Source organism: Narcine bancroftii, chromosome 7, assembly GCF_036971445.1.
Source record: "Narcine bancroftii isolate sNarBan1 chromosome 7, sNarBan1.hap1, whole genome shotgun sequence".
Lineage (NCBI taxonomy): Eukaryota > Metazoa > Chordata > Chondrichthyes > Torpediniformes > Narcinidae > Narcine > Narcine bancroftii.
Genome location: NC_091475.1, coordinates 77,233,292 through 77,246,755, shown reverse-complemented (window position 1 = coordinate 77,246,755; position 13,464 = coordinate 77,233,292).

Genomic DNA, 13,464 nt, shown 5'->3' with positions numbered 1-13,464 from the left:
TGAAATATTAACCATTTCCCTCCTCACAAGATGCTTCCTAACCTGCAGGGTATTTCCAGCAATCTCCATTCTCTAGAGCTTTACCTACCCATTGTTCAATAGAGCTCCGAAGAGGAACAGTCCCTGTGCTTGAGCAACAGTGGGTGTAGGCTACCCAGATTCTTGCTCTGACAGCTGAGATGTTCTGATATTGTTCATGTTCGACAGTCCATGGGTAACTAGATTTTGACTGCTCCATCTACACGGGGCACAGATAGACCTGTACTCAGAGAGCATTTGGGCAGCAGAACTTGGAATGCTTTTATTAGACGACATTTCTGTCTTCTATCACTATCTTCCTGCTTATGGCTTCCCACAATTCCTGCACCCTGTGAACTGATTGGGAACTTTGCTGTGCGTTAATGCTGAACAGCCAAAGTTTGCACATCATGTATCTTCTTTAAGCCGGCATTCAAAGTACAAGAATATACCAAAGAAAATGGAGCAGGGTAGGCCCCTCAAGAGTGCCTTGGCATGTAATAAAATCACAGCTGATGTGATTGTAACTTCCTTATCTCATCTACCCACAGTTATTTACACCTCCTTGTCTATTTAGAGTCGATCTACCTTTGTCGTAATCACAATATGCTCCCTCCACTCTTTGAGGAAGGAATTTCCAAAGTCACACAATCCTCTGAGAGAAAAATCTAAATCATCTGTGTCAATTTGAGAACCCTTTATTTTCAAGCATACTTCTACCACCTTGGAAGATTAATACGTGTCCAAATCTCCCTGTCCTTGTAGCCATTTTTAGGATTCCATCATTTAATTTATATTGTCTCTTTCTTCTGAGTTGATACTGGATCACTTCAAATATCCCTATAACAATTTTATCTTTCCATCTTCCTACGCATGTCAACTTGTCTACCACCTTTCCTTTACCACAGAGCTACCCTGCCCCTCTATCACTTCTCAGCTTTTTTTCTCTTCTACGCTCCCACCTATATCCTCCTATGACCTCCTTTATCCACACTCTACAGTTTGTATACCTACCTGCAATTTCCCCAGAGATATGCTGCTCTATTCCCTTCACATTATTATGTGGTGACCTGTAGATTACATGAAATGTAGCAGCTCGTTTCTTTCTAGCCAAGAAATAGGAATATGTCACATGCAAATATCAGCCACGAGGTGATCTAGTTTTGATTTTGCTTAGAAGAGATCATGCTGGTGATTTTTTCTTGCCGCAAATTTGACTGGGCACTTCCATGTACATGTACATTGTGCGCCTGGCTTATTCATCGTATAGCGTGACTCAGGGCTGTATAAATTATGAGGAGCATAGATATTTTGCCAGGGGTGAAAATAGCAAATACCAAAGGACATCTGATTAAGGTGTCTGGAAGAATGTTTAGAGGAGATGTCAGATGCAGGTTTTTTTTTAAGAGAATGGTGGGTGCCTGCAATGCATTGCCAGGGATGGTACCAAGGGACATTTTAAAGACGCTTAGATAGGCACATAGATGCAAGCAAATAAGAAGATTATGGGCTGTGAGGGAGGGAAAGATTAATTGATGTGGAGTAGATTTACATAGGTCAGCATACATCATGGCTAGAGGGGTCTTACTGTGCTGTACTGCTCTATGTTGTAGTCCAAGGCACCATTTGAATGAACAGTTCAGAAGCCTTAAAAAAACCACTCCTTCATTTTTAAGCATATTCTGTGGATCTTGGAATGTGTTCGAACAGCCCAAGGTCATTTTTAAAGTGAATAGTTAGGTTCATGGTTGTCAGAAGAATGTTATTTTAAGTAACAATTAATGAGGCTAACTAATACCATTCCTTTTTTTTAAAAAAACAGTATTGATTTGGGGGAGATTAATTGCTTTGGGAAGATGATGTTGAGCAGTGGCATCTTACTGATGCTGGTCCTCCCACCATGCCGTTTGGGAGAAGAGTAGAAGAATTCAGATCCATTGCAGGAAACAGCAATGCATTTCTAAGTCCGAATACCATCCATTTTGGAGGGGAACTCACATGTGATTGTATTCTCTTACACCAGAAGCCTTTGCCCTGTTTTGTCATGGATTTGGGAGATGCTACTGAGTGGACAAGATGAGTAATAGCAGTGCAAATGGTGCTCACTGCAGCCACTGCATCAATGGTAATGGGAATGAATGCTTATATAATAGTGAATGGTGAACCAGCCAAGCAGATTGTTTGCTTAGGGATGTCAACAACCTTCTTGACTGTTTTACACTGACAATCAGAGACCAAGTTGAAAGTATTATATAAATATCACAATATTGACTTGTTCTTTATAAATGATTCCCAGTTTTAAACCTTCCCTTGTATCCACAGTATTTATCTAGATGATCCAGTCAAGTTTTTAGACAATGGTAACCACTAACCCCTCCACCCTCTTCCCCTGCCAGGGTGTTTATAGTGAAGAAATAAACAAGGGTAAGGCCTATAAATGAAAAGGCATGGTAACCATCAATGAACATCCCAACTTCTGATTTTATGTCATTCTTCTTTGGCTTGGCTTCGCGGACGAAGATTTATGGAGGGGGTAAATGTCCACATCAGCTGCAGGCTCGTTTGTGGCTGACAAGTCCGATGCAGGACAGGCAGACACGGTTGCAGCGGTTGCAGTGAAAATTGGTTGGTTGGGGTTGGGTGTTGGGTTTTTCCTCCTTTGTCTTTTGTCAGTGAGGTGGGCTCTGCGGTCTTCTTCAAAGGAGGTTGCTGCCCGCCGAACTGTGAGGCGCCAAGATGTACGGTTTGAGGCGATATCAGCCCACTGGCGGTGGTCAATGTGGCAGGCACCAAGAGATTTCTTTAGGTAGTCCTTGTACCTCTTCTTTGGTGCACCTCTGTCACAGTGGCCAGTGGCGAGCTCGCCATATAGCACGATCTTGGGAAAGCGATGGTCCTCCATTCTGGAGACGTGACCCACCCAGCGCAGCTGGATCTTCAGCAGCGTGGACTCGATGCTGTCGGCCTCTGCCATCTCGAGTACTTCGATGTTAGGGATGAAGGCGCTCCAATGAATGTTGAGGATGGAGCGGAGACAATGCTGGTGGAAGCGTTCTAGGAGCTGTAGGTGATGCCGGTAGAGGACCCATGATTCGGAGCCGAACAGGAGTGTGGGTATGACAACGGCTCTGTATGCGCTTATCTTTGTGAGGTTTTTCAGTTGGTTGTTTTTCCAGACTCTTTTGTGTAGTCTTCCAAAGGCGCTATTTGCCTTGGCGAGTCTGTTGTCTATCTCATTGTCGATCCTTGCATCTGATGAAATGGTGCAGCCGAGATAGGTAAACTGGTTGACCGTTTTGAGTTTTGTGTGCCCGATGGAGATGTGGGGGGAGCTGGTAGTCAAGGTGGGGAGCTGGCTGATGGAGGACCTCCGTTTTCTTCAGGCTGACTTCCAGGCCAAATATTTTGGCAGTTTCCGCAAAACAGGATGTCAAGCGCTGAAGCAGAGGAAGTGATTGATGGTGGTCGTGAGGTTTCTGTTATGTGGCACAAGCACTCATGCTGCTGCTGTGATTTCAGTTCAACTCAGTGAAGGCACGTGTTGGGAGCTGAAGCCGAGTACAGCTGCAGTCTAGGGTAAGTTGTGACAGTGTGTGCGGGATTAGGCCTCATGCTGCTTATTTTATTCCAGAGTTACAGTTTGTGTTGAGAAGCGGAGGCCTTGCCCATTCACTGGGTGAGCTTCTTTGTCCTTTCTTCACCATTTTGTTTCTTAATTGGTTTATATGAGATGAGTCAGTAAAAATAGAATATAAAATAGGAACTGAATTTCACATTTACTGGTGACAAACATGTTGAGATTCAATGAGTAACAGTTGGAAGGTCACTGAACTGCATGTTTCTTAATAATTATATGGAGGTATATAACATCTCAAAGGACATATGTAGAGTGAATGGTCAGTCTTTCTTTTGCCAGGATGGGAGTCAAAGGTTTAAATTGAGAGGGGAAAGATAAACTTGATCACACAGAAGATAGGCGTCACGTTGGATGAACTGTAAGAAAAAGTGGCAGAGACATACAATTGTGATGTTTAGAACAAAGAACATTATAGCACAGTACAGGCCAGGCCCTTCAGCCCATAACATCGTACTGACCTCCAGGAACTTACTCAACCACAATCTAATTTTTCCCAACTTTGCACCCACAACCCTCCATTTTTAAAAACATTAATCTCCCTAACTAGGAATCTTTTAAATGTCCCTATTACACCAGTTTCCACCACCATCATTGGTAATACATTCTAGACGCTCACCATACTGTGCAAAAAAAAAACCTCTGACATCTATTGCACACTAGCAACCCTTTGAATTATGTTTGGGACGAAAGGGACTTTGTTAGCACTAACACAGGAACAGCAATGGAAAATTCACCAGACAATGGTAAATTCAAAATAATAGTATTAAACTATTAATCACATAACATTTCTTACTTCTCTCTAAACTTAACCCCACTTTGTGCGCATGGGTGTGTGCGTGTGCACATGTGCATGTCATTCAAAGGCTCACTCTAAAAAGCCACGCTTTAAATGTTCAGCATCATTTTAGTCTGGCTCAAAGGCCTTAAATTCTCAGTTCAGAAATAATTATAAAACGCTTTTAAACATAATATCTTCAGGCACTAAAAACACAGCCCTGGAGGCCCTCGTGCTTAGTGTGATGGCCTTGGAAGTGTTGTTTCTGATCTGGACTGGTGAGGTCTCCCCGACAGAGAATCAAGAATCCAATTGCAGAAGGAGGTATTTAGACCCTGCAAGCTCAACTTCTTTATCATGTACTGAGGTATAATTGTGTTAAATGCTGAGCTGAAGTCAATAAACAGCATTTGAGTCCTTGTTTTCCAGGTGGGTGAGGGCTAGATGGAGGGCAGTGGCAACAGCATCATCCACTGAGCAGTTGGGTCTGTATGTGAACTGCAGGGGGTCTAGTGATGGGGGCAACAGGAGCTCGATGTGCCGCATGACTAGCCTCTCGAAGCACTTCATGATGATGGACGTGAGTGCGTCAGGGCAGTAGTCATTGAGGCAGGACACAGATGACTTCTTCAGCACAGGGACAATGGTGATGGCTTTGAAGCACTTTGGGACCACGTGCTTCTCAGGAAGATATTAAAGGTGTCAGTGGAACATCTGTTGGCTGAGCTGCACGTCCCCTGAGCACTCTGCCAGGGATGTTATCCAGTCCAGCAGCTTTCCATGGATTGACCTTGCCTTGATCTCTCTTTTCATCAGCCACTGCAAGAGACAGCAGCTGGTCATTTTGAGGAGCAATGATCTTCTTCACTGCAAAGTCAATTTTCACCTCAAAGAATGTGTTGAAGTTGTTCAGTGCATTTGGGAAGGAGGCATCACCAGCACTGGAAGATGGTGTAGCCTTGTGGTTGGTGATGTCTTGCATGCCCTTCCACATGCATCATGTGTCCTTGCTGTCCAGGAAGTAACGATGAATGTGCTGGGCATGTGCACACTTTGCTCCCCTGATGGCCTTAGACAGCTCGGCTCTTACAATAGCTGGGCTACCTTGTCATCCGTTCTAAAGGCAGCGCCTTGGATCCTGAGCAGCACATGCACCTCTGCAGTCATCCATGGCTTCTGACTGAAGTGAGTTATGATGGTCTTGGGCACAGTGATGTCATCAGTACATTTACTGATGTAGCTGGTCACTGATGCCGTATACTCCTCGAGATTGATGCAGTCGCCATTGGTCGCTGCTTCCTTGAACATGTTCCAGTCAGTGTGCTCAAAGCAGTCTTGAAGTTCATGAATGCCCCCCTGCTAGCCAGGCTTTAACCTGCTTCTGAACTGGTCTGGAGCATCTAACGAGCAGTCTGTATGCTGGGTTAGCATTACAAAGATGTGGTCTGAGTATCCGAGGTGGGGATTGGGCTCCACCAATACACTTCAGAAATGTTCGTATACACAAGATCCAATGTGTTCGCCCTCTTGTAGCAAAGTCCACATACTGATGGAATGCGAATAGGACTGGGTCAAACAGGTGACCTGTTTGGAATTGGCAGGATGGGCCAAAGGAACGGTTTCTGTTCTATAGAATCTTATGATTGATTCTGATTAATCGATTTCAAAACCAATTACAGGGTTGAAATATTTTGAATGCAATTCAAACAAAGGTAGATGGTGATAATCCCATTCGTGATATCCTGGTGATGATTCTTCCAGAATTTTCTTTCTTGTCATTTATCATCATCACTCTGTGTACGTTTAGCTTTACCATGCCACAGAACTGAAAGTGAAATCGTGAATGTCGTTGAGGCAATTCTAATGAAAAGGTGTGGAAACTGACTGGAGAGTACAGAAGTAGAGACATGAAGTTCTACATCATAGAAACAGGCCCTTCGGCCCAACTTGTCCATGCCAACCAAATTAATCCTATTTGTCTTCATTTGGTTCTCATTCCTCCTAACCTTTCCTATGCATGTACCTCTGTAAATGCTCTTTGAACATTACAACTGCCCCGCTTCCACCATCTTCTCAGGTAGCTCATTCCATGGACCCACCACTCTCCATGTCTCAAGTCTCTTTTAATATTTACCCTCCCACCTTAAATTAGTTTTAGATTCCCTTACCCGAGGAAAAAGGTTATGATTATTTACCTGATCTATGCCATTCATGATTTTATAAACCTCCATAAGATCCCCCATCCTATAGTTCTGGGGAAGAAGTCATAGCCTCTTCTTCTAATTAAAACATACCAGTACCAGTAACATTCCTGTGAATCTTTTCCAGCATTCGTTCCAGCTAAATCATATCTTTCCTATAAATGATGACCAAAACTGCACGCAATACTCCATGCACCCTTTCCTACATCTTGTAGAGTGGTAAAATGATAAGACCATAAGATATAGGAGCAGAAATAGGCTATTCAGCCCATCAATCCTGCTCTGCCATTTAATCATGAACAGATCCATTTGCCCACTCTGCCCGGCCTTCTCACCATTACCTGTGATGCCCTGGTTAATCTGTAATCTATCAATCTCTGCCTTAACTACACCCAATGTCGGCCTCCACAACCACCTATGGCAACAAATTCCACAATTTACTGCACTCTGGTTAAAAGATTTCCCCTGCATCTCTGTCCTAAGGAAAAGCCCTTCAATCCTGAAGTTGTGCCCTCTTGTCTGAGACTCTCCCACCATAGAAAACAACCTTTTGACATCTACTCTGTCCATGTCTTTCAACATTCAAAATGTTTCAATTAGATTCCCGTCATTCTCCTAAATTATGAGTAAAGGCCAAGAGCTGTCAATCGCTCCTTCTCTGATAACCCTTCATTCCTGGAATTATCCTTGTGAACCTCCTCTGAACCCTCTCCAAGGTCCTTTCTTAAATGAAGAGCCCAAAACTGCAATACTTCAAGTGAGGTCTCATGGATGTTTTAAAAGCCTGTCTGTATCTATTGAAATGAAGGCCAGCATGGCATTTACCTCTTCACAACTGACTCAACATGCATGTTTACCTTTGGGCCATCCTGCATGAGGACTCCCAGGTTCCTTTGCATCTGGATATTTTAAAATTTCTCCCCATTTTAAATTTTATTTATTTATTTCTACCAAAGTGCATGACTGTACATTTCTGCAGCCTCCCTGTTTCCTCAACACTCTCTGCTCCACCGCTTACCTTCGCATCATCTGCAAACTTGGCCACAAAGCCATTCATTTCAGAATATAAATCATTGATATGCCACGCAAGTAGCAGCCCCAACACTGGAACACCACATGCAAATGGCAGCCAACCAGAATATGATTCCTGTATTCCGACTCTGTTTCCTGCCAAACAGACAATGATCTACCCATGCTAGTATGTTTCCTGTTATGCCATGGGCTCATGTTGAGTCGCCTGATGTTCCAGCTTTGTATTCAGTGCCCTGACTGATGAAGACAAGTGTGCCAAACATCATCTTCACCATCTTGTCTACCTATCTTGCCACTTTTGAGGACTATGTACCTGTACTCCCAAGATTCTTTGTTCTTCAATATTCTCCATGGGCCTATGATTCACTATGTCCTGACCAAGAGGTGCCCTATGGAAGTTCCAAGTTAAATTCTATCTAGCATTCCTGGCCCACTTTCGAAGTTCATTTGGATCCTCTTTAATCTTAGCTAACCTTCCTCTCTGTTCACTATACCAGCCATTCTGAACAAGGCCATACAGACTGAAATCATAAAATATTTTTAATTTTTTTATGTAATTGGTGGGAGAGAAGTCTGGAATAAACCAACTAAACTTGACTGTTTCACAAGGAAGGGAGTCTGGTCCTCAGGGGGCCATAGCAAAATAAAGGTTGCAAATGGTTACACTATATCACCAATGTTGGTGTCATCCATAAACTTACTCATCATGCAAACTAGACTGCCAAAGTTGTTAATATAAATGACAAACGACAGTTGGCGCCGCACTGATCTCTGCCCCACACCACTGGTCAAAGTCCTCCAATTTGAGTAACAGCCCTCCACAACCACTCTCTCTCTCCTACTGACAATTCAGTCAATTACCCTGCCTTGTTTCACAACAGGGTCCAGTGTGGCACCCTCACAGTGTGGCCTGTTTGAGAAAACTTTCTTTGGCACATTTGGCACATTTAATAAAATCTGCCCTGTCAAGCCCTTTGCACTGTGAGAATCTTGGTCAAATATGAGGGAAGTTGAAATCCCCGCCATTACAACCCTATAATTCTTAAACTAATCTGTGATCTCCGTGCTGACTGTTAGGTGCTGAAAATTACAACCCTCCCCTTATTTTTAAGTTCCGCCCTCATTGGAAGACTCCCCGAGAATGTCCTCTCTTAGTACTGCTGTGGTTTTCCCCAATTAAAAATAAAAATTTCCACCTCTATATAGCTTGTAGCATCTGTACCCTGAAACATTGTGCTACCAAGCCTGCTTCTCTCTCAATCTTGCTTCCGTTCTGGCTATAACATCCCAGTCCCATTTACCTAACTGTGTAAACATGATCGACAAACAAAGACTCAATAAAACTGGAGTGCATTTCAAGATCATTTATTTTTAAAAAATTCTACAAATTTAGAACTTTTATCGATGCAGAATTGGGTTTAACACAGTATTTCAAAAGAGCAACAAAAAGAGAGTTGTGAACTCGGCCAGCGCCATCACGGGCACCAACATCCACTCCATGGAGGATATCTACAAGAGGCGGTGTCCCAAGAAAGCAGCCTCTATCCTCAAGGACCCCACCACCACCCTCTTCACACTGCTATTGTCATGAAGGAGGCGGTGCAGGAGCCTGAAGATGAATACCCAATGGTACAACAACAGCTTCTTCCCCTCTAAAATCAGACTCTACCTTACTTTTCCTTCTTTTGCACTAATTTATTTATTTTCTTTAAATGTATTTTATAGCCTGTAATTAACAAATGAACAAATGCAGTAATATCATTATGCCCCCCTCCCCCTTGGTACATGAATCAGGGACTGCTCCAACGCTACAAAAAGGATCATCTGCAGGATTGTCATGCCACTTTTTTCTCTTGTTTGTTATCTCCCTTTTGCATTTATTGTCTTTTTAAATTAAATGTATACTATTGTGGTTTTATTTAAAACAAAGTACCTGTTGGGCTGCAGCAAGTAAGAATTTTGGTGCATATTTACATTGAAAAATGTATATGCCAAGAAACTCTTTACCATTATTATTATCGAAGCTCCACATGCGGCCTTTCTATCATTTTTTTTCCCTTGTTTACTGCTCTTACAGTCCACCAATACAGTACATAAAAAATTCTGCTGATTGTTTATGTTTCTATCTGGAACTTATGGACGCTTCAATGTTTATTCAGTGCGAATATTTTTCAAGGCTCTCCCTCCTGCTCCAGAGCCCAGATTTATTATTGTGAAGAAATGGACACTCACTATTTATTTCCTGTGAGGCACTGCATCCATTGTTTGTAATGAACTATTTTTAAATAGAAACCAGAAATTATTGTGGTTACCTGCCTTTCCACTGGCAAAGCGTAACCTTGCTACCTTGTCAACATTAGTGCCCAGACTGTCCCTCTTCTCAGAACCTTGTCCCAGTCTGTACCATTGTTAGTCATTGTTCTTGAGAAAATCTCAGAGGTCCCTGGATTTATAGAGAATTCGAAATACATATTGAAAATGTAACAAAAAAAAACCACACTGTGTGAGTCGTTTGAAGGCAGTTGGCCAGATTGAAATGCACAGGGAGACCAGCAACCTGGGGCATGGAGTGGTTTGATGAGATTCCCATCACACTGCAATGGACATCACAGGTTTCTCTGGCTATCTGAATGCTCACACTCTACAGATGGAACAAGATACATCTCAAGCGGAGATTTACTACCGTGTCCCAACCTCGAAGGTTTACCTTGCTTCATTTGTGTGATCCTTAGGAAATCAGGTTGGGATGCAAATAATTGGCAAACTATGAGATGAAAATTAAATCAAAGAAGGAGGTGGCAGGTGAAACAGAATGAGGAGAAAAAAAAAATTAAAATACAGATACTAGATACCAGAAACAAAAAAAAAGATGCTGGAAATGCTCAGTAGGTCAAACAGGATCTGTGGAGAGAAACATTTATGTTCTCTGCTCCTCGGCCCTTTATTAGCATAGTTACTTGTGGAATGTTTCTTGCATTTTGTGAATTTTGGGAGAAGGGTTCAGGAATTCTTTGCAAAATGGTTGAAATTCTCAGTCTGCAGATGCTGGAAAACTGGAGCATCGGAAGAACTCAGTAGGTCATGGAAAACAATAGACAGTTGATGTTTCAGGATGAACCCCCTTCAGCAGAACTGGCCCAAAACACTGGGCTCCTCCAGCATGTTGTGGGTTGCAACCAAGATAATTTTCTTGCTTGCCTCATGGTGTGAATACATGTCAGACTCAGCATGCTGCTGTGGTTGACAAGTTGTTGCTGTTTATGGTGTGGCTGTCGAGGGCTCCGTGCGGACATTTTCCCAACACTCTCCTCTCCCCATCCCTCAAATCCATGGAATGAGGGCTGTCTCTCTACTTTCCGACGGCTTTCCTGGGATGTTCAGCAGCCTGTGTATATTGCGAGTCACGTAGGATAGTGACAGATTGCAGATGTTGAATTGAGCTTAGAACAGTTTTCACACCGTGTATTATGTTATATAACATAAGTAGGAGGTTTAAAAAGTCACCAATGGCTATCATTATCACCTCACTACTGCTTAGACAGAGTGTTGTGAAGAGAACGGTAAAAAGGACATTCAAAAGCCATTTCCTCTACAAAAGCACTTCAGCTCAAGTCATGGAAAATACTCAATTGTGACATCCACAAAGTGTGATGTTAACATCACCCTGATGGGTAGAAGCAGATAATAAGGCAATTTTGTTATACCCTTTCTACTGAATTGTAATTATAATGTAATGTATCTGTTGCATTTTAAGATAGCTTTGCATTGGTTCAATCTGCTTCTGAAATCATTATTAAACACAGAGATTCGTCATTGTAGTTTTCTCAAGAACTCAAAAAAGCCCTTGCTGTTCTTTCAGGTCCCCTCTGGAACCCCTGAGTCTGGTGGACTGTCACTGAATCTTTTACCTCTTTCCAGCCTTTTAGCTTGTTTTAAGGAGAAAGGTGCTTCTATCAAAATTCCCTTTATCCATCTCATTAACATTAGAGGGTTCATCTGCAGCTGCGGACAACTCCCATTCTAGACTTCGGACTCTGGTCCTGGCATTGTTAGTGACATTTTACAGATAATTAGTTTTTGTATTTTGTCTCAGAATAGGACAAAATAACAAAAGCTTGCATTACTGTAGCACATCAGAAATACTGGCACGTTCAAAGGTGGTTAAATTAGACGGGTACATAATCCAGTAGTTTGCTTCCCCTTAGAGCAGTGATATTAGCATAGGAGATCATTCAGGCCATTGAGCCTAATGTCAGCTCACAGAATACACAAAACCCAAGAAATAAGTGCAGGAGTCCGCCATCTAGTCTGCTCTCCAATTCAGTAGAATCATGGCTGATCTGCACTCAGCTCCACCAAGATTTGATTATTTTATTGTTGTATATTAAAACAGAGAATGGGATATTATATGAAATTTCCTTTAGTCTATGCAGTGAACTGGGATTCACTGGTCAGGATTTGTGCTGATGGCTGGCCCTGCCTCCCAGTTCCACCCCCATCTGGTCACATATAATCCTCGTTTCCCGCCTAAACCCTGAACCCCTCTGAACCTACCCATAGTTATAAGCTAATGAAAGTGTTTGTTCTCTCTCCAGTCGTGAGAGCTTTTATTCGTGCTACAATTTTATGAGCTTATTTCCTAAATGATGGATGTGCTATTCAAGCCAGGGATGTTGCTGATAGACCCTCTATCCCCCTGACGCGGTTGAGGAGTTCACATACTGGTTAGACTGCTTCCAAGCCTACCTGAATGCAACCAGAGACGTCTTCCACACCGATGAACTCAGGAGGTCTGCACTTGTTTCAAGGGTAGGAACATAAGGGTATGCAGTCATCAGGGACTGCTCTATGTATGATGCTGCCATCGAGGCGTTGAAGGCTCGGTACCTGAAGTCGCAGAACGAGGTCCTAACGAGGCACTGACTCGCTCTATGTCACCAGTGACCAGGAGAGACCACCGATGACTACCTGCTGGATCTGTGGACGCTTGCCAAAAAGTGCAGGTGTGAAATGGCTACAGGCTGCACTCGTGAAGAACAGATCCAGGACACTCCAGTTGTGGGGGTCCACTCGATGTATATGAGACAGTGACTGCGTGAGTCAGGTAAGAAGGACCTGGCGAGCCATGTTGAACTGGCCAAATCATTGGAAAAGGCCAAACTTGGAAATGATGACCTCGAAGCCAGCAAGTTTGCTCATCCAGGTGACCCCTTCCAAGAAATGGCTGCTCCCGCTACCCCAGCCCTAAGGGCTACCACTTCCCGTGCCAGGGAGTGGTTTTTCTGCGACAAGAGTCAGCATCCCTGATCTTGTTGCACGACTAAAAACTCAGTGTGTTCCAGCTGTGGCAAGAAAGGGCATTGGGCAAGGGTTTGCCACGCGAGCTGAAGCCTGGGGAAATCCACAGCCTGCACCACTCCTGCATCCGATTCCAGCCCCAAGCCGTCTGCCCCAAATTCACCCAAGCCCACTTGGGATGCTACACGCCGACGGACGGTGGCAGTGGCAGTAAGGAAATGGCGCGAAAAGGCTCGGCAGCCATCTTGCTGTGACCCAAATTGGAACTTGGTGCCATAATCAGAGGAGGAGGAAGGAGGGTGGTCATCTTTCCGCACCACAAAGTCGAAGCCATCTTACCCACCCAGGGCAACCCAGGACGGTGGGGGCCACTTGAGTGATGAGTATGGAGTCTCCGGGGTCCTGGCCTCGATGGTGCTAGATCAGGATAGACCTCACCAGCTCAGCAACTCCATAGTGACTGTGAAGGTAAACGGACATTCCACTAAATGCCTAATTGACAC